The following is a 25,016-nucleotide window of genomic DNA, read 5'->3' as shown; positions in this document are numbered from 1 at the left end:
TGAGCCTCAGATTCCTTATGTGAAATGGTGGCAATAGTTGTTCCTTATTCATAGGTGTGTTTAGCGGAAGTGCACATGCAAAGTTATAGAAATAGTAATAATAATTACTAGGATTTGGTTGAATGAGTGATTAAATTTCTAAACTGGGGTCTGGGCAAAGATTATATAAATCTGGCAAGCCCAGTGAAATGAGAGATATTAAATTCTTAGGAATTTTCTCTCCCCTTCCCCCAACCTCACAACTGAGAAAAGTCCACAAATAGATAGCTTCCTAACTTAATTTGGTCCTCAGATGCATTTGGCTTGATCGGCAGAATATTTTTTAAGAATTTGAATTTGATGCCAACATCATGAAATCAGACTTCACATTCAAATCCGTATATCTGGCTGCTTTTATAAAATTGGAGAATGTATAATTATGGGCTTACACGCCTTCCCGGCAACCCCCAGCTGTTGCTGAGTATAGCTGCTCTCTTTACCTGGGGATGCAGCACTTCTGTGTGTTCCTGTAGGCATTTGAGTTTGAGGCCCCTGCCTGAGAACCACCATAGTCAGCCCAGGAAACCTAGGGGAGGAGATAGAAGCGACTCTTTTTAATCTTAAAAAAGGTCTAGTACCTGTTCCCAATTTCGTCCAGGACTTTTCATCAGCATTTACTTCCACCTATTATACTAAGAAGTAGAGAGCAGCACCCATTGTTGCACACCAAGGAAGGGGAAGATAAAAGGGAAAACCAGAGAGAGAAGGATGGGAATCATGGTGTTTCTTAATTAAGCTGGGAAGGAGACAGGGGCTGGGAGCGGTATGGCTTGTGGCTCAGCATTTATCACGCAACTCCCCCCCTCCACCTGGGGCCTGTGCCGGACAGGAGAGCCAAGCTGCTCGGAATGACTTTGCTGATGTGCCATTGCTGGGGTAAGTGGTTATTGATGAAGGGGCTTAAGTGGTATGTGCCCCAGAGCTCACTCCCAGCCTCTGCAGTGTACCCCATCTCCAGGAGCTTTGTTGCACAGTGCTGACCTCCATGGGTCCTCTTGGCACCCAAGTCAAGGAATCATACCTTCTTCCTCCTGCCCTTCTCACACACACTGAGCTAGGAGTTAGGAAGCTGGACTGTCTGTCCAGGTTTTCTGACTTTAGACTCTGATGCCTCTGCTTTAATGGCTTTATTACTGATCTGAGAAGTAGGCAAATAGCACATTAATGGCTTTTGTGGATAATAGTGATTTGGGAGATGTCACATCAGCAAAATTCAAAAAGGATATGTGGATCCAGAACTTTGAAAGAAAAGGAGGGGAAGGTTGAAAACAAACAAAAAAGTAGATGCAGGGAGAAAAGAGATCTTTGCATTTTAAAAGTATTTTGAGTGCAATATTAAGCCTCAGAAGATTTTAGAGATCATTTCTCCCAATGGTTCTCTGTCCTGGACTTATATTAGAATTTCCTGGGCATCTTTAAAGCAAATACTGATGTCTAGCCTTTGCCTCCAGAGATTCTGAAATAATTGGTATGGGGTAGAGACCAACACTGGCATTTTCTAAAAGTTCCTCAGGTGAGTGTAGTGTGCAGTCAGGTTGAAAATACTAATCTAACTTTTTCACCTTATGGTCAAGATAGGTGATGTTCAGTGGCTTTCACACGGTCCCAAAGCTGGTTAGGCAGAACTACCACCAGAAATCCAGGTTGCCAGTTTTCAGCCCAGGTGTTTATTTTACAACAGATTTCCTTGCAAACGCTATTCTCGTATCATTTTCATGACTATTGCCTATCTTTATATCATCTGTACTGTTTTTAAAAACAAATGTATTTACATCAATTTACTCTTTAAACTTGAATTTATTTGAAAAGAAACTATAGTGCCGCAGTAAGTAGCAGTTCAGCCTCACCTGCCGTAGATGGAAGGTAACCACAAGATAAATTCAATGAAAATAAATTCAATGAAAAGAAAGCAGCATTGGGCCAGGTTTAGTGGCTCATGCCTGTAATCCCAGCACTTTGGGAGGCTGAGGTGGGTGGATCACGAGGTCAGGAGATCGAGACCATCTTGGCTAACATGGTGAAAACCCATCTCTACTAAAAATACAAAAAATTAGCCAGGCGTGGTAGCACGCTCCTGTAGTCCCAGCTACTCGAGAAGCTGAGGCAGGAGAATCGCTTGAACCCAGGAGGCAGAGGCTGCAGTGAGCTAAGATCGAACCACTGTACTCCAGCCTGGGTGACAGAGTGAGACTCCATCTCAAAAAAAAAAAAAAAAAAAAAAAAGGAAAGAAAACGGCGTCATTAGATTGTAGCTGGACGCTGTTGCCTGCCAATAACTCTGCTAAACATGGAGACTGGCAAGTGGTAGGTGTTCCAGATACTAGCACCAAACTGAGACTCCCTCATTGATGTAATCAGAACAATTAAGAGAAAATTGAAAACGACACTCTTATTATGTGGTTCCATATTATTTAATGCTCATGTCCTTGTACCATTAGAATTGTCCTGAGCACATTACTGGTACAGTTTTATTTCCCTTAACAAGTGATGGTAGTGCTTATATAATAAGCAAAGTAGTCTAAAAAAAGGTCAGTATCTACAAAATGGAAAAATGAAGTATAAACTCAGGTCGTTGAACAAGAGACTTGAGAAACTTAGAGAATAGAAGTTAGAAACATGAACTAATCATGAACAGCACCATGGAAATCAATTTTCAAATCAGGTGAGAATCTTAACATTTATGGTTTTGGCCATCATTGATAAATCGTTGTTAGCAGACTTGTAGGTAGTGCTCTCAGCTAAAGCAGTAAGTTGAATTTAGAGGAGCTGGAAACTTTAAGAAAGGTTTTTTGAGATTCTGTTTTACTCTTTCTTTTGAGATTCCAGGTATGATTTGGAAGATTCATGGCAAATAAGCTCGTAACTAAAGGACTCAAATATTATAACAGTAACCAGCATTTTAATTATATTTTTTATTATTGAATTTCCACTGGAAGAGACGTAGTTCTATGTTCTTTATTTGGTTACACACACACACAGACACACACACACACACACTTACAGTTGCAGGATAAGAATCTGCCCAGATAAAGTACTAACGTACTCTCAGGTACTTATAAAAATTACTATCCTAGGCCTGGAATCTATTCTAGGTTTTGGTTGAGCACATTATCTCAGATTTGGTCATACCTTCTCCCTCCCTCCATATCTCACTCCCACCCATGTGGCAGCATTCATTTTCCAAATTGAAACACTTGCTTCATATTCCTTTTGATTTTTCCAAAGACATTAGAGCCAATAGGGAGTCTTAGTCACCCGGACAATACTCTTTGATACATTTCCCTAAATGGCATGTTCTTCTTCATGTCGTTGCATCCATGCAATAATTAAATGTACCTTCAAACACGATTGAAGGTAGGTAGTCTTTGAGCTTATTGCTTAATTAGTTCAGGTTTGTCCTATAGCTTCCCATCACTGTGCAATCAATACTACTCTAGACAACATTCCACCAATACTGGGAAAAGATGCCTCCTGCCTCCACGAGCGGATGCAGCAGAGTTCAAATTGTGTTGTAAATTAGTCGTATGGGAAACATCAAGTCAGTCATACTTTCAGAGAACTTAATAAGTGAATATACTGCTTCAAAACACACTTTATATACAGAAAAAAAAAAACCCTACATGCTTCCTTGGGACTTATTGTTCCTTTCTTCTTTCATGTCTTCAGGTTAGTAAAAATTTCAACTGAATAAAAGATACAGCTTTTTCAAGGTTCCTGACAAAGAGAACCCTTATACTATTTTACCACCTTCTGGGCCATCACCGTAATTTGATTGAAATGAAAAGCTGGTATTATTCTGACGAGAGATCTACTAGAGCTGAAAGGGTAAGGGCTGAGGGAGTCAGGAGCCCCCAAGATGGATATCCAGGGCCTCTTAGATAAAGTGTGGCAGGTGGAGCCTGGCGCCAGGGGCGGTGGATCCTGGGATAGCTTTGCCCTATGAGGTAACAAAGCAGTTCCTCATAGGGGAGCAGACCAGAAGGATTCATAGTTTCTAACCATTCATTATGTTGGATTTCCTCCCAAGGTAATTCTGGTTAAATCAAGAGTTTCATACGTAGGATGCTGAATGGGAATTTGACCCTTTTTAGACCACAATATATATATATCTTTTGCTTTAAATACCAACGGGATTATATTCTCGGAATCAAGGGATCATGGATACTTTATTAAATTATATTTAGCTAGGGAGTTTTCCAAAAAAAAGCAAGCTGGACTTGTGATGGAAAAATTCAAATACCGTGTAAAGCAAAAAGAATTAGACTGTGAATGCCTTGTCAACAGGGATTTTTATTTTGTTATTAATTCATCTATTCAACAAATTTTTATCAAGTATCTTCAAGGTGCCAAGCACTGTGCTAGGAGCTGGATGTATAACACTAAGTAAGGCAGACTAAAAAGTTATGGCCCTCAGGTCATTTAGTCTTGTTAATCTTTATATCCTCGTTGCCTGACACAGTGGCTGACATGCAATAGTCCCTCAATAAATGACTGTTAACTTGAATGTGAAGTATGCCCAAGTGCATCCTTTTCATCTGTGTTTTTAAGCGTTGGTCAATCTGCACCTTTGATTGAGCCTTACTGTGCAAATAATACTATTAGTAACAACTGTAGCAGCTAATGTTTATTTAATAAATGTCAAATGATTTACATTCATTAGCTCATTGTCTCAGGGCATTTATCTATTTGACCTAGGATTTCTAAAGATATTTTTAGGCATGTTTAAAACCTATCTACCTTTTTTACAGAGTTTCAATTAGTGTGTAGTTTGGTCTAGGCCATTGTAACTTATTTTGAATCCTTTTCCCCAAACCATAATTTGACAATGAAATCCCATTTTAAGCACATAGTGGTAACTCAAACAAGTTCTGATTGAGTAAACTGGATGCAATTTTAAAATGATGTTATCAGGAGGCTTATCTAGCTAGATCATGAGTCAAGTCTCAGATCTGTACGATAATGATTTGAAGTCATTAGTCAATGCAGTTTTGCTATATGTGTCCACCGGACCTTTAATTTTTTTTTTTTTTTTAGTAAGATTCTATCAGCACTGTTTTGATGAAATGTTTAAAATAAAACAATAGTAATTGTTCTACATCAGTCAGTGCAGTTCTGCAAAGTAACTGTAGCTTCTTGCACCATTTTGTTAGGAACTTGTGGATTATATCATATGCACAACCAACAACATAAAACCTTTAAAAATACAGAACTCAGAGTACTTGAATGTTTATAAAGTATTTTAAAATTAATTTTTAATGAGTTTTAATATTTTAATATTATACTGGATTTTAAGTAAGAAAGTTGTTCTTGTATTAGGCAGTGGTGTACAATATTACTTCATGGGATAATGTTTAATTAAAATACACTAATTTATGTGTTTGTTTATTAGCTCTATCCCTAAAGCAGAGAGAACCTCTTCACAATTTTATGAAAAATGTAAATGAGGGTTTTGGCACCACTAATGCAGTTAAATTAGAATAGGTAAAAATGTGTGCTTCTACTTTCATAACTTTATAAAAAAGAACCTTAAAATGTTGATTTGACATATAATGAAGATCACTTTTCAGTGAAAAGATTAAACTCCCATGAAAACAACCTTCTATTTTTCTAATTTCCTTTTGACTTTATTAGGTTTTACCTGATTTGTTCTTGTCTCAAAACATTTTCCCTTGTTTCTGTACTTGTCGGAGTCATTTTGATGCAAGTATATTATAGTCAGTTTTTTTTTTTAACATTTGGAAATGGTTAGCTACCCTTGCTGAATATGGCCCATTTTGAGTATTGGTGTAACAAATGAGAAACACCTTATTGAATAGTATGTATTCTTTGCTGGTTTCTCTTATCCCCAACTAAGATTTTATGTTCCTCAAGATTTGGGCTTGGTTTTTGCAAACTTTTGCAGTGGTTTTAAATATTCATCATGTTTTAGAAATTAGCAATTATATTATAGCCTTAACCTTACTATGAAACTTACTAGTTTCTTTTTCCTTTTTAAAATAATTGTTTAAATCCCTTGATATAGGCAAGGGGAAAAAAATGAGAAGGAATGTCATACTCCAGTTTTTCAGAGTTTAAGTGTTCTAGATACCAGTACACAAACACCTGCTGTTTTTACTGTTCTGGGTGTCATAGAGACACCTTCAGCAGCAACATGTTTCTAGCAGAAAATAAAACAGATTCAAAATACATTAAAAGGGGGAATGCAATGAGATATTTTCTCTGCATTCTTCCTTTGTTAGTTATTTATATTCACACATCTTCACTTCACTACATTCCTTAGTAAACAGCTTGCGGGGGGTTGATGTTTGTTAATGAACTGTCAATAAACACATGTTCTCTCGACTTCTTAAAAAAAGACTATTTTGGGGGTGAATGTGCTGGTTTCCAATTCCTGTTCACGCCATGGAGACAGAGAGAGGAGTCTTGGCTGCGGATCTGGCCTCAGAGCTGGGCACGGCTTGCGGTCACGTGGTGGAAGCACAGCTTTTGTGCAGGGAGGAAAGTGGCAGATTTTGATAGAGAGCGTGCCAGCAGCTATTAGGAAGAAATCGGGAAGTGTTTGGAAACAGGGCTGCTAGCATTCCCAACAAAGCTGGAGAAGTCTCTCCAAAGAACAAAAGGCAAGCACACATTCAGGGTGAGGACTTTCTTCTCTGCTGACATATGAGACCTGAAGTGAGTCAGAGGCTGACCCAGGTTTGGAGAGAGGACAAATAATAATATCTTTGTTGAAGGAAATGGGGTCTAGTCATTTTCTTTTCTTCCTCCTGTTATTATTCTTTCTTTGCCTTCTCTTTTTCTCTCTATGGCTGAACATCTCCACTCAAGTGTCTAATGAAGTCCTTCTGACTATAAAATACCAATGGAGAAGAACCTCGATCATTTGGAAACAAAAAGCAAAAAACAAAACAAAAAAACACTCCCAGTGACTTGTGGGTAGAGGAAAGCAATGATACTGCAAGCAGAGAGTGAATGCAGGGAAGGGGCCAGAGCATGACCTTTTCATTTTGGGCACCAACCTAAAGTACAAACGAATAAGAGAAACTTAGAACAGCCTTAAAGAAAACTATTTATAATTTGATTAGCGTTATTACTGCCTTCTATTCATTTAGAATCAAATTATCTCAAGAGCAACAATTCTGGAAATTTTTGCTTTAGAAAAAGAAAAAAAAAAAGTTGAATTTCCCAGTATCCTTGTCTGCTTTTTTTTTTTTTTCTTAAAAATTTCATGCATTGTTAGGGAAGAAAAGTCTAGTCTAACTCACAAATGCATCCTTATTCTCATGTATATTTGATACCGGCCCCAGTCTAATCTGATAAAGTGCACTTTGCCTGTGGTGTCTTACAATAAGCTGGCTGCATTAGTGCCGGGAAAAATCAATACCGATTTATAATTTACCATCGCAAAAACCTATCACTTTTTATGACCCTCCATCCTGGCTCATTAATATTACATTAAAACACACACACCCACTGCAACAGGGGGAAATTGTAGCTTGTCAGGTTTACAGCCATAAAGAAACCTTTAATTGGGCTTAGTTTGGGAATTCAGGCACAGATTTTGTTTATTTGTTTTATTTTTAATGTATGATATTTACCTTAGTGAATTTTAAGATAATGCATAATATACCTATCTATTTCTCTGAAAAGAAAGGAGAAAAGCATGTCACAGAAATTCTGACATCCACTTTCATATAGATCTTATACATTTTAATAGTCTCTAATAGCATTCTTCTGTTTTTCTATAGTCTCCAAACCTTTTTCACTTTCTTCTTTTTTCTCTTTGTGTGAGTGTGGATTTCTTTATGCTGAAACATTCCAGCTGATGGTATTTCTCTTATCTTTTTGGCTTGTCATAGTTGATATTTATCCTTCCCACCTCAGATCAGGAAGAAGCTAAATGCCATCTTTTGCATTGTCTGTCTCTCAAAGAAAGGATGCATATTTGATTTTTCTTCCACACAGAATAGAGAATATTACACTGACCCTGCTTGGAAAGTGAGTGATTCTCCTAGTGCTTGTTCTTTCCCAAAAGAGAACTATAGACTCTGTATATGTGTGTGTGTGTGTGTGTGTGTGTGTGTGTGTGTGTGTATCTTCAATTCTTTTACCTTCAAGAAACCCCCAAAGAAAAATCAAACAATAGTCTTTCCTTAATCAAGCCTATTAAGCGGCTTTGCCCTCATATGTTTTTAGACTTAAAAGTCTTATATCTAAATTCTTTCCAGATAATGTAAAAAAAAAAATGATGTCACTGTTTATGTTGGCAGTGGCAAGGTGCTCTATTTATTTCATACTATTCAAATAGTTTCCAGGGAATTTTTCCTGTAAAAATCATGAAGAACGGACCTTACCACATGGCTTGCCCCTTTCCCTTGCTGCCTTAAAGTTAAGGCTTCTGCCCCTTCCAACCTTAAAAAGAGGCAAAATGAAGTGTAAAGCAGAGGCAAAATGAAATGTAAAGCAAAGCCAAAAAAATAAATAAATAAGGGAAGGGGGAAATTCAGTGTGTTCTCAAGTGTGCAGTAGATCCACACCATGCAGCAAATACATGTCGTGATTGGGTTTTTAAAAGACGTCCGCCTGGCCCCTGACTGACAGGGCCTATTGATTTTTTAGGTTTCTGCCGTCATCGGTTTCCAGCCTCACAGCGGCCGCATGTCGGGGGTCAGGGCGCACCGGGGCGCAGTGAGCCAGCCCTCGCCACTTCCCAAAGTGAAGGGCCGCTGAAAGAAAATCAATCATGTCATAAGTGAGAAGCATCAAAAATTTTCCCCCTGTATGGCCAAGGCCCATCAGCCTGTCTCCACTCAGTAGCTAAGGTTAGGCATCTGTCAAGTCAGACTAGGTGAAAAGTATTAGAAATGCCAGTTTACCCACAGGTAGACCGTGTGGGTGTGAGGCAGCCTCTTCCCTTTGTCTGGCCATCCCGGGATGACAGGGTTGGCGTTTTCACTTAATTTTTGAGTCAGAATCACCCATTTTCCCTTCCTTTAGCCTTTGTGTGTGTGTATGTCTCTTTCTCTCTCCTCCCTCCCCCTAAGGCAGGGCGAGTTGAGGCCTGGTACCGTGTTTATTTAAGAACCAGCGAAAAGTCAAAGTGGATGCATTCCCAGGCAGCCCACTGGGAGGTCAGGGCCATGGCATTCTTACTAAGTCACAGAGTATATTTCCCTAAATGAAACAGATTTTTAACCACCCCTTTCATATCTTGCTGTGGAAACGCACATGACACAGATAAGTTTAATTGTGAAATTAATAGTGCACATCCCATGGTAGAAATTTTATTTGGCTACAGTGCTGATGTTTCTGAACTGATAGGACACTAAATTTTCTTCCTGTGCCACTAATTGGGAGAACATATATTTTTAGTTCTCAGAGAAATGATCGGGAATATTCTGTGCATTTTGAAACACCTTTTTATATTTCTTACATTCCAAATCCATATCATGAGATTGCATAGTTTGTTGAAAGAAACTGTATTAAGTGTCTAACTTAAAGAAACCCTTTACATGTACTTTCTAATTATGAGTTTAGTATTTCGTTTCCAAGCTATAAATCATAGATTATGTATTCTGTGAGAGAATGATAGGTTTTTATTAATATATTTTAGATTACATTATTTTTAAATCAATAAGTTTCACATGAATAGTTTTGCTTGCTTGTCTGTTTTGAGGGATAAGAAGGGTGGATTGGGGAACTGCTGTCAGGCGGGCCTCACTTTGTGGTTTGCTTCTACTCAGCTCTGCCTCCTTTCAGGTGTGTTGGTTCACTCTGGTTCCATGATAGTCGCTGTCCATTTAAGACCAGTTTGAAATTTCCCAACAAGAGCTTCTTACTGGAAAATCTGCAGGAGGAGTTCATTTGGGTGTAGGGGCAGATTCTGAGATTTCCTTCTGTGCATGGGATGACTACCCCAGGAGCATTAGAAGAACCTGAAAATGAATTGAACTGAGAGCTGTGCTGTAACTTTCCACCCTAAATTGACATTCACTGCCTGAACCAAGATGTATACTCACTAATAAATATTTTAGCTCTCTATGCCTCAGTGATTACACTGGCCATTCCATACAGATGAAAAGACAAAATGTTTCTTTAATCAGTACTGTGATGTGAGACCGTTAAGGTAATACTGCTTGAAACTATTAGAATCTCAAAGATATTGACTGGCTTGCTTTTGGCACGGCAATTATAATTACATTTTTAGGTTACATTTTATGGGTTTATACTAGTTATTCTAACATAAAAGAAATTGCTGTCCAGAATTTTAACAGAGGGCAGAATGATCTAGGTTGAAATCCTTAGCAGTCCCAGCATCAGGGCTGCTAATATATGATCTAATTGTGATCAATACTTTCTTTTCTAGTTTCTGTAATGACAAGGCCTTTGCAATAAAAACACTACCATCTTTTTGAAATCCACAGAATGATAAATGACCTAGGCCAACTTGGGGGGGTGGTGGGGAAGTGTAGTGTATTTTACATTCCTAGTGATTTATTGTGGGTTTGCACACATAACTGGTGTGAAATCAAGCTGGAGGGGGGTTGAGGGGAGGAGGAAAAGTACCCAACAAAGAAATCCATTCTGCCTAAAATGCCTAGGTTTAAGTCCCATTACCATTGATGTGAGCTAAGTACTCTCATCAAGAGGCTTGGGAGCCCTTGAGTATTTAGATTCTTTTTGTAACATTACAGGAGAGGGGAAAAAAGCCAACACAATGAACCACTACTTTGCTATGTATGAATGGCTAGGTCAGCCTAACTCATGTGTTACATAAAAAGGACCAATTTCATTCTGTCTTGACAATAAATGAAAGCTTGGCTTTGAAGGTACTCTTTGCCGGGTCTATTTGCTTTTGGAGACAGTCTATTGGACAGGCTCTGGGAGGCAGGTTATTTCAGGTGTAAGAAAGGAAATCGCCTCGTTTCATTAACTATTAGGGACTTAACTTCCTTTGGTGTAAAGCTGAGTCCAATCATCCCAGATCTCCAATGAGAGGATGGGGGCGTGCTTGCTGTCCTAATCAAACCCAGCTGGTCATTCGGTCCCAACAGGTAAAGTTTTTGTGGAAGCTCAGTAGAGATTTGTGAATTCTACAATATAAAAATGTGAAAAATGTGTCAATGTGAGCCCCTTCCAGCTCTGACCCCCCAGTTGTTTATGTCCAACAGTGTTTCTCATGTGGCTGTGGTAAAGTTTCTCCCTCTTTCCATTTTAAACTTCCGTTTGTAGGTTGCCTGTGACATTTTGCTTCAGGCCAGCACTTAGCATATAATATTACAGATGCCTGAAATCTTTCAGCCTTTCTTTTTCTTCTCTTCTTTTCTTCCTTTCACTCTCACTCTTTTTTTCCTGCCTCTCTCTCTCTTTCATTTCACTCCCAACTCCTTTTTTTCTTACAACACCCAAAACTCTTTTGTTTAAAAAAGTTGGAAAATATATGAAGACACCACACAGCATTCACACCTTTAGCACTGATCTGATCTATTTTTCTGCTATTCAACAGACCTGGATTTTTTCCCTATGAACCAGAAAGTCTTTCGTTTTCTTGTCTCAGTAAACACAGCATATGGTACGTACTAAGTATTAGGACTCAGGGGTCTTATTCAAATATTTTTTGGAGGGAGTGGGGTCAGGACTATGGAAAGAGATACAGGAGGTGTAGGAGACTGGGTTTTAATGTGAGATCATTAATCTTTTCTTTTTTCCTGAATCAGGCTTGGGACAAAAGGGATAAAGAGGGTTTTCCCCTCAAATATTCAATTTATCCTATCAGATTTCCCACAGTGACTTTCTCTACCAAGGTTCTTAATGCACTACTCTTAGAATGTCTCATCAGTGACCAGAGCTGATGGGGTCTTTGAACATTAGACAGTACCCATTAGTCAAGGTCCCTGGGCTAACATCTCTGGATGGCATTTTCTTCTAAGTGTGCCATTAGTTAGTATAATGGACTGGTGTCTGTCAGCCTTTGGGGCAGGACAGAGAGGTGCATCGAAGACCCTTTGTTAGAAGATGGGCTGTGTTTTTTCTTCAACCTGGAAGCATGTCCCCAGCAATGTTTTTAGCTTTTGAAAGACAATAAATGTTAATAGCTTCAGTGAAGTCTTTATAATCTCCCAGGTCAGAAATTGTTGTTGTTTTTTCTCCTTAAAGTCTCAAATATGGATTTACAAAATACTCTTTGGAACCATTATAGTCTTTTGGGTAAATAGTTTTCATTTTAAAACATTTTTATAATACACACATTTTAAAAAATGTTCTAAATATGTATTTTTACGATTGATCATGACAGCACCTTAAAGAGCCATTATTGCCTATCAGGGAGATAATGTGTGTGTATTCAAGAAATTGTCTACAAAAAGAAAACTCCATCTCGAAGCTGTGTATGTTTCCAATGAGGATTTTTTTCTTACCAATAAACTTGAAAAAATTATGCAAAACAATTGAAATTTAGGCAGATCATCTAAGTGAGACAGTTCAGAGTTGAGGATTTTTGCAATGCCTCTCAAGTGGCAATTGAGAAATTGCAGGATTGAAAGCTCAGAAACGCTGGCTACCTTCCTTGAGGCTGTGAACATAGGTTACCAAAGGTTTAGGTAATTTGCCAGACTTTCTGCCTCAAGCCTGCAGTTTTTAAAAAGAGAAGGCTCTGATTATATTGGGTTCTCTGAACCACAGATTGCCATCCAATCATGGAGGGCTAGAAATCAGTCTGAATAGGGCAACTACTTGTTGGTTTATTCAAACGTACTGACTGTATCATTGTGCTAGGAATTAGAGATATTAAGAAGATGAGCCTGCATCTATGCCCCTGGGGAGCATGCAGACCTACAAACATGTTCACTGTGGCAAATCTACAATGGAGGCATGAATGAATCGAAACACCAGCAAAATGATTTAGGAATAAGAACAGAACTGCTGTTCAGAAGATCTAGGTGTCTGTGGATTTCCTCAGGGTACAAGGTGGTGGCAAAAGACTGAGGGAGCTGGACCAGGTGGGGAGAGGTGGTGAGAACCAAAAGATGGCATTCAGGTGATAACAACAATGACAATGACCACAGCTGCTACTACCACTACTATTACTAGGAATTATTGAGGATTTTATGGGACATTTAGCTAAGAATAGAATATGAATTAATTTTTACCTTGGAAGATAAATGTTTGCCTCATGCAACCAAGAAATATTTATTGCATGCCTTCTGTGTGCTAGTTACTTGGGAGTATAATGATAATAGGGTCCTGCTCCCATGGAACTTATAGTTACTGAGGTTGGGGGTTCTGGAGCTCAGACATTAAATTTAAAATTCACATACCTGAATGTGAAATCTGTAATGTGATTAGTTTACAAAAGGGAGGACGCCAAATATCTGGCTGATTTGCTGGTCCTATCTAATGAACGCAGCAGGTGTGTGTGTGTGTGTGTGTGTGTGTGTGTGTGTGTGTGTGTGTTGGTTTGAGCTGGTTAGGAAGGTCAGGGAGACCTCTGAGAAAGTGGTGAAAGAAGAATGGAAGTCATGTAGGTGAAGGAGTGGGATTGGGGTGGGAGAGTGTGAAGAATGTTCTAGAGAGGGAAATAGGGGATGAAGATAGAAAAGGCTAGAAGGAGGAGAAATAAAAAGATGCATCAAGAGGGTGGAAATATCCTTCCCTCTTCTCCCCTTCCCTTCTTTCAACAAGTATTTATTGAGTACCTTTCAAGATCCAGGCACCGATCTTAGCAATGGGGATTAGCACAAATAAAAGAGTGAAAAAAATCCCTGCCCTCATGGAGCTTACATTCTAGGGCAGGGAGACAGACAATCAACACACAAACCAGTAAAATATCCAGTAAGTCAGATGGTGATGAATTCTGCAAGGAAAATAGTTTGGGAAATAGGATGAAGAAATATTTGGGGAGGGGCTGAAGTTGTTATTTTAAATACAGTAACCAGAAAAAGCCTCACTGATAGGTTGGCTTTTGAGCCAAGACCTGAAGGAGCAGAGGGACAGAGCCTTGCAGATAGCTAGGGGAAGCAAACACAGGGCAGGAAAGGCAGTGTGAGGCCAGGCCCTTCAGGGAGTGTGCCTGACAGGTTTGAGGAAGGCTATGGAGGCCAGTGGGGAGGAGCAGAACGTGCATGCAAGAAAGTAGCAGGTGGTGCTGCCCAAGGCATCCTGGGGCCATTTCTTGGGCCCCGTGGGTGCTATGGAGGTCCTGGGCTTTTACTCTTGAGTGAGATTGGAAGCCATTGAAAGTGGAGGACAAATAGATGAGAAGGTTTCCAAGCAATGAAGAAGATATCCACCCAGTCATTAGCGTTAATCCAAGAAGTCTTAAACTAAAGGGAAGCATTACCAACAACAGGCTTTGGGTATTCCAGGTCATCTGACATTTCCTGAGTGAAACCTTAAGACCACTACAACTAGAGATTTGATGTTTTTAGAATGGCTTCTGGGTCAGTTCCACTAAGAGGATGGCTAAGCTGATCATGATTTATAAAGATGCATTTTGGGAACAGATCCATTGTACTTATTAAACATCTATCTGCTTTGACAACCCTATTGCAAAACTCAGTTTCCACGAAACCATCTATGTTTATGTGACAACTGTGTACCTAAATATACGAGACAGCACATGGGTAATATGGGCAGGTGACTGAAATAAAGTCAGCTGAGGGCTGAGTGACAGGGTATCCAGCTGGGTAGATGGAAGAGCAGGGAGGGAAAAAGAGCAGCTGGGGACACAGATTGAGGTGGGCAGGCAAGACAATGGCCTGTCAGGATGAGCACCTTCCCACAAAGGTCATCAGCCCTTCATGGACAATCAGCATGGACACCTTGGCTTCTGTGTAAGCTGAAGTTTCATTCTCTAGAGAAGCCAGTGTGTTCTCCAAAAGGAGGGTTAAAATTCATTGTGGCAATTTGCAAAATGATGAAGAGGAAGAAATAGTTTATTATTCACATTCAAATGCTTTGTTACCCATACATGAGGGTCCTTCTTCTGGTTCCCTTTCTAGCATTAGGGCTATAGTCTTTGGTATGAATCTTTAATATTAATCTCTGAACACTAAGAAGCAATTTCAGTGTTATGGACTTTAGGTCCTCGGCACTTTTCCAGGGCGGAGGTGAGGGAGAGCACTCCCTAGGCTTAGCTCTTGAAGACAGTGCTGGATGGGCGTGTTGGTTCTGTGGGCTTTTTAGAGGCCACAGTAAAAATCTTCTTATATTTAGACCTCTTCACGCTTTGGGACTGCTTGTGATGTTTTTCCCGTGGTCTTTTGGTCATCTCCTTGACAATTCCCTCCTATGGCATTTATTCTAGAAAACAGAGGTTCTCAGTGTCTTGGGGCAAACACTCTGATTTTTAGTGAAAAGTCATGGAACCTCTTCAGCCTTGACCTGGGTGGGAGGTGTCCTGCGACCGAAGCAAAAGCAACCACGACTCCGAGAAGGCAGTCCCCTGACAGCCTGTACTGCTGGGTCCAGGGCCTTGATGCCGGGAAGTTATTTCGTTTATGTTTGCTTGTTTAAAATCCCCATTTGCTTTTCTTCAAGGTCCAGCTTCCAAGTCTAGTTGACTTTTTACCATCACTCACTGGGCTGGCCACACAGTTCCGGAATTCATGGGCCTCCCTGGACAGGCTATTTTCCGAGACCCATGGAAATCAGATCAATGCTCGCTGGCTCTGTGACTTTCATCATCCACGTGCTTTCTAAATATGAACTCATTCTTCTTGCAAAAATCAGGTTAAGCATTGTTATCCCCACTTTACAGATGGGCGTGCCCAGATTTCATTATTCCGAAGATAGATTTTGAGTCCATGATAAATGTACTTAGCATTATAGTAAATTGAAGATGAAAAGGCCTAATAGGTTACCCGGTATTGCCCCTCCCTCTTCACCTACATGCTACCAGAAGCTCCAGCAATCTACTTTCTAGTGCTTTGACCAGTCTTGATTTAAATGTCCCAGGGGAACCTCCCTGTAAGGCTAACCTTGGAGAAAGAATCTCCTTCTAAAAGCTACTTTTGTGGTCTCAGTGCTACAACTCCTCCTCCCTACAGCTGAAAGGCACTTGGAAGTGAGAGGAATATGGTTGGAAGTCTTTTTTCATTTCTCTTTTAGGAGAATTACAAATTCCAAGAGTCACATGTGTATCTTTTCCTTTTATAGTAGATTTTTATATGTCTTTCTAGGTTTACTAACAGACATACAGGATTTTGAGTTACAGTTGGGACATGAGCTCATGAAATTAGTCTTAACTGCTTTAACCTGTAGGTGCTCGTGTTTATGGAATAAGAAAGTCATAATCGCTGACCGCAGCCATTAAAATCTGGTGTGAGTCAACTTTGAGTACAAAGACTTTCTATAAGCCAACCCTCTTGAAGCACAAATGATCACAATGTAATATAATGAGAATAATTAATAAGGAGTGTGCCAGTGACCTTGAATATTAATATTGTTTCCTTTTCCTGTAAACAAACTGGGTTATTTTATTATTATTTTAGTGTGTAATTTGGCATAAACACTCCTTTTCACATAATTTCCCCAGGTGACTTTTGTCTCCTTGGCAATTTCCGGCTTTAATAAAGAAAACCTAATTAAGAAGGAGCTGTTGATTGGTTTGCTAGTGTAATTAACACAGGTGATGCTAATGAGTTTCTATGAAACCGGTGGTTTATGGGAAAAATAAACAGACCGTTGTTGCATATGGCCCAACTGATATCTGCACTCTGGAAGAAATGATGATTTCCAAGTCTCCTGTGAGTGGTTTGTGGGCATGGAATAGGCAGATAAAATATTTTATAAGATTCATTAGTGGAACTTGACCAAATTGAGAGCAAAAAAAAGTCTCAGTGTTAGGCGATATTAAAAAATCTGATGCCTGGCTGTAGTACTGGTTAGGTTTGTCATTTTTCATGTGCCTAAAAAGGGGCAGATTTCTTTTGTTTGGGGTGTGTTTCCAATTTTCATTATAGGCATTTGAAGTTTGCAAAGCTTATAGCAGCCTTTTTTTTTCCTCTCTCTCTTTCTCTCTCTCTTTCTTTCTTTTTTCTTTCTCTCCCTCTCTCTCTCTTTCTCTCTTTCTTCTCTCTTTCTCTCTCTCTCTCTTTCTTACCAGAGTCTCACTCTATCACCCAAGCTTGAATGCAGTGGCACCATTACAGCTCACTGCAGGCTCAACCTCCAGGGCTCAAGTGATCCTCCCACCTCAGCCACTGGAGTAGCTGGGACTACAGGTACCTGCCACCATGTTCAACTAATTTTTGCATTTCTTTTTTTTGTAGAGATGGGGTTTCACCATGTTGCCTAGGCTGATCTCAAACTCCTGGGCTCAAGTGATCCTCCTGCCTCGGCCTCCCAGAGTGCTCGGATTATAGGCGTGAGCCATGGCCCCCGGCCCTTAGCAGTCTTTCTAGGGACATTTTAATTTTTATTCTCTTCTCCTTGACTTTGTCCATTGACCCTTGAGGATGCTGTGACCAGGAAGGCACATGGGATTGCTGCAGAAATTAAGATTCCTGAAAGTCTCTTTTCTTAGCCTACAAATGCTTCCTGAGGAGCTCTTCTTTTGGGTTGGGGGGACAGAGTCTTGCTCTGTTGCCCAAGGCTGGAGCACAGTGGTGCAATTTTGGCTTACTGAAACCTCTGCCCCCCAGGTTCAAGTGAGTCTCATGCCTCAACCTCCTGTGTAGCTAGGATTACAGGTGCATACCACCATGCTGGGCTAATTTTTGTATTTTTAGTAGAGACGGGGTTTCACCATGTTGTCCAGGCTGGTCTCAAACTCCTGACCTCAAGTGATCTGCCTGCCTCAACCTCCCAAGGTGCTGGGATTACAGGCGTGAGCCACCGCGCTTGGCCAATCCTGAGAAACTCTTGATATTTGTATTTTCAATGGTATCCAGGCTAGGTTGGTACATCCAGAATTACTTACAAGAAACAAATTTCCTTTCTTTTTTTCTTACTTTTTCTGGGCTGGGAGGGGTGGTGGGGACACGGGTTCAGATGTCATTTCACAACTTTATACAATGAACAAGATTTTTGTGGCATCAATGTGTATTTTCTCATTGTAAATTTTACTTGGAATACACAGCTATTAGTGTTGATAATTTACAAATACCCTGTTCAATTTCGAAAATGATTTTTGAAGTTGTTTTCACAAAAGACAGTTGATCATAAGCCCTTTGATGTTTACACAGCATTTACAGGCCCTTCTCTTTTTCAGTGGTGTGTTCTTCCCAAATCAATTTTTTAAGTATGTGTTTTCTCTTCATTTTTATCTGATATTTCATCAGCAGCAAGTTAATTCTTTCTCTTTTTTTCCTGCCTCCAAAAATGCCTGTTCCACTTTGTCTCTCATCTATTGCTATGTGACAGAAAAACCAGAGACATTCTGTGTCTAGCAGTGCACCTCCAGGGACATCTTTTGAACTCTCATAATTTGTATTTATTGCCACCCACTTTGTAAGTTCACAGTTTAATTTGCCAGCAGTGGCAGTGTTAGGCCGACACAGTAAAACAAGATAACGTTAAAATGTCAGAATGAGAGGGGGCATGAATGATGCATTACCCCTACCAGGACTTGCACTTGTCATTCCTTTCCACCAAAGTGATGTTAACTACCTTTTGAGAGCTTTATCTGACTGGTATTACTCAGAAATAGGATCATTAGTTCACTGTTCTGATTAGGAAGCCGCTATGCTTGATTAACTCTTCTTGGACTGGGATCTCAGTGGAAGCATTAAATGAATCGCACTGACTTAGACATCTAGAACTAATTTATAATTATTTTTTTGCAATTATTTGTAGTTGTTGACATGTGTTTTTCCATGATGTGGTACTTAACGGGAATGAGTTAAACCTACTGGAGACAAGCATGTTTGAGTTGCATATTTTAATACACATTTCAAGACAGGTCTTCTAGATTTACAAAATGTTTCCTGTGGACAGATACTAAGCCATCGTTCTCAACAGCATCTATGTCTAATTCGTTCACAACTTTTTGAAATTTCTGAGTTTGGGAAATTTCAGCCCTTTTGTAGTTTTGGCTGAATCATTGCCCTAGGGGGAAACTAGTTGAATTCATGTTTACTCACAGTGGTGACTTCATTGGCGTTCAGAAGCAGGGCTAACATGTGCCTTAAAGAAACTTCCAAAGTGATAAATCTAGAATATTGAAACAGGAAATCCCTCCCCACTTCCCCATTCCCCAAAACCACCTCACGCAGTTCTTTCCCTCTCTAAAATTTTCTTCCTAATCCTGCTGCTGTCTGAAATCCTACCATATTGATTCTTTGGCTTCTGAGCAACTACATAACTCTCTGCCCTCTTCCAAACATATACTCAATACGTATATGGATGAGTTTTAGATTATCTCAAGAGCCAGTTTTGATAGGGAAAGCATTGAAAGGCTAGAAGGTGGGTATGGGAGTAGCACTAAAGAGGAAATTTATCCTACAACAAGCATCTTGATGGTAATAAAGACGTCTTTTGTGTTCTATAGAAAAGGGCTCCATTTTACAGTAAAGATATGTATTGATTCTGGTTCGTAGTTCCAGAATGAAACTTGTATTTTAGTTTAGCCTTTCCAAAATAAGAATATTTTTCACCTATAATTCAAAACGGAAACAGAGCTGTATGAAATAATCTGAGAGGGATTTGTATCTCTTCTGCACTACTGCATGTACAGTGCCCAGCACTCTTGGGGGCTCCCTGTGCATTTGTTAAATGGAAGGGATGAAGTTATCACTATGGAGCAGCCTTCCCCACCCCCCTTTTAAGTACTTTCCCCCAAATCTCTTATTTCCTGAAAAGGCTTTTTTATCTGTGTAGATCCAGAAACTTGGGTTGTTATTACAGATGCCTCTGATGAACCTGGGGTTACCCTGAGCATATTAACAGCACCATCCCATTATGTTCCTTTATCATATACTTGACATCTGCCCTAAATTACTATCCTTCACTATCTGCTTAAGTAAGCCTATGTTCTCTTTGGAGATTTCTTGGCAGCTAACCCTTGGCTGTAGATACAGATGAATTGGCCTTCAGCTATTTGTATTAAAAATATAATCAGGACTTGCTTGTCTAAAAAGGTGATTTGGAACTGGTTTTCAGTACCAAGCCAGGTGGCTGTCTTTCGGGGAGACAAGTTTAACCGAGATGGGGGAAGCTGGATAGCAGTGTAAGAATTCAAAAAGGAACTTGCTTTCAGGGTAGTTACGATAAAGCCCTAGGAAGTACAGGAAAAAGAATATGTGTTTGGTTTGAGTTTCTTGGGTCTATTAATTGCCTTCTAAGAGTGTACTTTTGGTCAGGGTGAATCATTTATCGCCAATTCCAGTTTACTGATATTTCTCTCTGTGAGCCTATTTTTCAGTGGTTTTGCCATCTATTGCCCAGAGAATTGATGCTGTCTGAGATTTGACTGTAATGCTGCTTTTGTAGAGAGGGGAAATGAAGGCATAGAAAAATAAATAGCTTTTTATAACCCTATGTGAAAAGGTGATCATCAAATTGGAAGGACTTTTTCTTTTTCTCCTTCCATACCTGTGTGGCAGAACCTTTTGGTCAATATGGGTCAGGCTTAATCAAAATTAACTTTATTTTAAAACCACTGTTACTTGGAAGTTCCCTTTCTATACTCTTTCTTAGAAGGGAAGGTTGGGTGTGAAGTTCTAAAAGAAAAGCTCTTTGGGCAAGAAAATATAAAACATTTTCCCAAGAGTCACAAATACCAGTGTGTGTTTTAGGGAAGCAACCAATGTTACTTCTTCTAGAAATAATTGGTGTAACTGAATTAAGATTACTTTCCCAAATCAGATCCTCTGCCTACTCAAGGTTTCCTGTGTCCTGCCTTGTCCCAGATAGAGAACAAAATGAAACCCTCACCAATTTTTTCTACCTTTTTTGCTCTAAGCCAAGGTTTTGCAGCACCATTAGGATGTAGATTATCATATTTAAAACCTGTGATGACACCGTTGTACCCATCTGAATGATTAATCTGCTCATTAAAAGAGTGCCGATGGGCTAGTCTAATTGGAACATGGATCTTCTTAAAGGACGTTACAGGGTCGGGAATAGGAAATATTACTCATAACATAAAGTAGGGATTAATTATGCTACTAAATACTACTGTGTGAAATTTACATATGGGTCTGGTTAGAGACAAGGATTAGAAAAAGTGTAGCATCCCATTTTATAACATTTATGTCAACTTTAAGACAGGTGGTGTGTTCCTTCTTTAATCCCAAATCTTAAATCAACATTTACAAAAGCTGTTATAAACTCAAATGCCACAGAAGGCTTAGAGGTTGGGATAAATGCAGAATTTGCGTAAGTGAATCACCGTGATTTAACTGTATGGATTTTCAGAAACAATTGCAAAGATCCAAAGCTGCAGAGCAGTCTCTACTGTCCATTAAACCTTAAACTTCTGCATGATATTAATCTTCCTAGGAATGAAAGTACAATTGGGATCTTTCAGAAAATAGGCAAATCCACTGAGCACAAATTTACAAGCATTTTTTTTTCCAAGTAACCTTTCTTTAAACAAACAATATGTATAAAAGATGTAAGGGGACTGCTCAAAGCAAAGGGGATGGGAGATTTGAATCTCCACTTAAGAGCTCTTATGCCACATGGATGCTGTGGCCACAGAGTTAGAAAACCACCGTATAATATGGAGGTGGATCCTAGAATCCGGGTTGAAAAGAACCTTGAAGCTCTTTTATTCTATCTCCCTCATTCCCAGGCAAGGGAGAACAAAACTTACATAACAAGTTAGTGACAAGCCAGAGCTAAAAAGTAAAGTTTTTGACTCATAGTTTAGGGCCATTTTCAACAAACAACATGATATCTCTAGTCTGGTTACCAAATATCTCGACATGTTGGATTATTTGTTTGACGCATCACACGTTAAGCTATCTCTGTTTACTGAAGTCAGACCTGTTTGACAAATATGAAATATATTCTTACACATCTTGATGATTTGTTGCATTTCCACTACTTGAAAATTCATATTATTTTTTTACTTGTAGGCAGATGTCAGATCATGTGTCAAGTAAAAAATGGAAAGTTGCTCCTCTGGAGTAAACACTCTACCAAGAGAAATGAAAATTAGAGCACTTGATTATACGTGGGCCTCTACCTGTTTAAGGAACTCAAAGGATTACATATTGGTGTTTTAGGTCCTTCCAAGCTCAGAGAACTTCCCTGGGCTTTGGTGATCATATAGTATTTCTGGGATTGGGGAAGCCTTAGGTAGAGAATACTGCGCTTAAAGAGACCCTAACAGACTGTCATTATCAATTCGAGCTTCTCCATACCTGTGGGTCCTTCTAACCAGCTCCCATGTTTGTTCTCTCCTCTCCATTTTATTCTGCTTGTCTGACTGAGTTGAATTCACCATTATCTCTCACCCAGATTACTAGAGTAACTTCCTAGCTATCTCCTGGCCTCCAGTCTTAACCCTACTCGGTTTGCTGTCTACACGGCAGCTAGAATGATCTTTCTGATGCTTCTGACATCACTCTTCTGCTTTAAAGTGGCTCCCACTTGGACAGCCTGGCTCCTCACTGTCCCAGAGATGAAAGTGCAAGCTTTTAAGAGTTATGTACAGTGTCCTTCCTGGCTTCATTTCTTGCTACTCCCCTCCTTACATTGGACCACTTTGCACTGATGCACACTCACCGTGAACTCTGAGCTTGCTTTTGTCTTTGCACCTGTTTTCCCCTATAACTGGTATACTCTTCTTAGCTTTCTCCTTGCCTCAGCTTTCATCTGGCTGGTCTGACTTATCCTTAGGATTAAATTCAGCATTAGCTTCTCAAAGGGGCCTTCTTGGACCCACCAACTTAGGGTACAAGTGTGCACTCTCTCTCCATCATAGCATTTTTCACACTGCCTGGTAACAGTTCACCATGTAACTCCCCGCATCCCCAGCAACGAGCTCCTTGAGGGCAGGATGCAGGATATTATTGTTTCCCTATTTTTGTTTCCAAGTACTATGTCTGATTCCAAGAATGAAATCAATAAATGTGGGAGGAAGGAAAGAAAGCAATAAACCCCAACAAGAATTTACACTAGAAGTTGTGCAGAGAAAATGTTCCAACACTCTTTCGTTAGATATTCCATTATATACTGCCATTCATTAATAGCTGGGTGGGTGCCTTTTTATGTCATGTTTAAATGTTTCTATTTAATATCTTTGTTTTTTTCCTACCCAAGTTACAATAGGGATCAGGTGACCGCCAGCTTCCCTAGTAGCACCTTTAAAAGCACAGGATCCCTGGGGTCGTTCTATTTGTGATTCTACATTGCATGCTTTGTGATATGTTTTGTGTGTAGGCAGAGGCCTATAATTGGTAGAAGAGGTAAGAAAGTTGTTTTTTCAGTTGGAGAGAGAAGCCTTTGTCATGGACTTCGGAGTATTCTCTAAGCTTGAGTTGTGGCATGTCGTAGGGGTCAGTTCTGAAGATGTTCTTTCTGTCATCTGATGTAGGAGATGAAACCTTCAAAGAACCTATACTGTCATTCCATAAAAGTTAATAGCAAAGTATCATTGTAAATCTGTTGGAAAATGTTTGTTTTTTGTGGTAAACCTCTGAACATTTTTAAGACTCTAGTGTGTAGAGAAACTTTCTTTAGAAATTCAGATCTGGTGGGATACCATAATTGTCTAGTGGTGGAACAGACCTTTGAGGATAGTATTCTTTAGTGAATATCATTAACTCCTGGACCTCCACAGTCTGTAAGTGAAAATATAAGCTATAAGCCACCGAAGAAGTTAAGGAGATACATGATTGTAGTAAAACCTTGACTGACCAGAATGCCAGGGGAATGGAGTGATCTGTTATGCTTTTTCAGCTTTGCTGGTGGAAAAGGATTTCATCATCTTTTTTGGCAAATAGTGGTCTGGCTATAGGGCAGTGTTATAAGAGGTATAGGAGGTTGGGCTAGATGTGAACTCACTCTGGGGTGTCACTGAGTTGTTTTCCTAAATTTTAGAATTGTGGGCCTTTTGAGTCAGTATGAAACTTACCCATGATCTGATAAAACCCCATCCTTAAAGAAGTGGAAAGGGAGGCTGCAGAGATGGCTCGAAGTCCTATACCTTTTTAGTCCCACAGGCGAGATTTATACCTTGCTCTCAGACTTCTAATTTACTGTTCTTCACCCTAAACTGTAAATACCTATATGGGCTTTGTGGGCTTTAAAAAGTATTTACTTTCTTTCTCTTATAAGCCCAGTACAGAAAGCAATGCTAGTTAACTGAGGAAAGTGAATAGAACGTAAGAAGTTGTACTCTGATAAAACAAAGCTTTCTATAATGACACTCTGGTTTATAGCACTGAGAAACTTCATGATTCTAGAAACTCTTCCTAGGGAATGTGCAGAGTCAAAGGTTGCAAACTGGCAGCTGTGATCATATTGAGCTTGGGGAAGCATTTAGTTTGACCAGTGTGGTGTTGTTGCCTTGTAGATGGGGTATATGGTCCTCTGCTTGCCTCGGTCCCCAGCCTCTTGGCAGCTTCACTTCAATATGTTATTGGCTTGGTTTCCAAGGCTTTTGAATTGGAAGCTCTGAGTTTAATGTGATTGTTTGTTTTGTTTGGGGCCTACAGGAAGGTAAGCAAGAGATGCCTATTTTATTTTCAAAACATCTGAGAAGGGGGCTACATTTATGGGATGGGCTAGTTGTTGGCAATGTTGTTTACATATTTTGGAAGCATACCGCCCCTCAAGCTGCCACCAGCTTTATCAGATCACTTAAACACAGTCCTGTGCTGCCATTGATAGCAGTCCAAATCTGTGACAACTGGTAACCTTCAGCATTTGTATGGAAAGATGGTTGATCTGCCTGTGCGTCGGCACAGATGCAAGGTGTAAACAAATGGGGTTGTTGCATTTGTGCCACTAACCACTCAGGTTTATACAAAAAGTATCAAGCTTTCCCTGTTTCATCTGGAATAAGACTTTCTAGGATTTCAAAA

At 39.7% G+C, this 25,016-nt stretch overlaps 1 protein-coding gene and 1 long non-coding RNA gene across 8 annotated transcripts in view; both read left to right on the top strand.

Annotated features, from left to right (window-relative positions):
- Nucleotides 1–25,016, top strand: part of EBF1 (EBF transcription factor 1) — a 400,425-nt gene that overhangs the window by 110,328 nt on the left and 265,081 nt on the right. The window lies entirely within an intron of this gene.
- The window catches only part of LOC134761450 (uncharacterized), a 67,857-nt gene extending 42,841 nt beyond the window's left edge, over nt 1–25,016 (top strand). The window contains exon 2 of the long non-coding RNA XR_010140063.1: nt 1–25,016. This exon is cut by the window's left edge and continues 32,755 nt beyond it. This is a non-coding gene — a long non-coding RNA (uncharacterized LOC134761450).

The sequence above is a fragment of the Pongo abelii genome, chromosome 4 (genome assembly GCF_028885655.2).
Source record: "Pongo abelii isolate AG06213 chromosome 4, NHGRI_mPonAbe1-v2.0_pri, whole genome shotgun sequence".
NCBI classification, from domain to species: domain Eukaryota; kingdom Metazoa; phylum Chordata; class Mammalia; order Primates; family Hominidae; genus Pongo; species Pongo abelii.
This window is presented reverse-complemented; position numbering and strand designations above follow the sequence as displayed.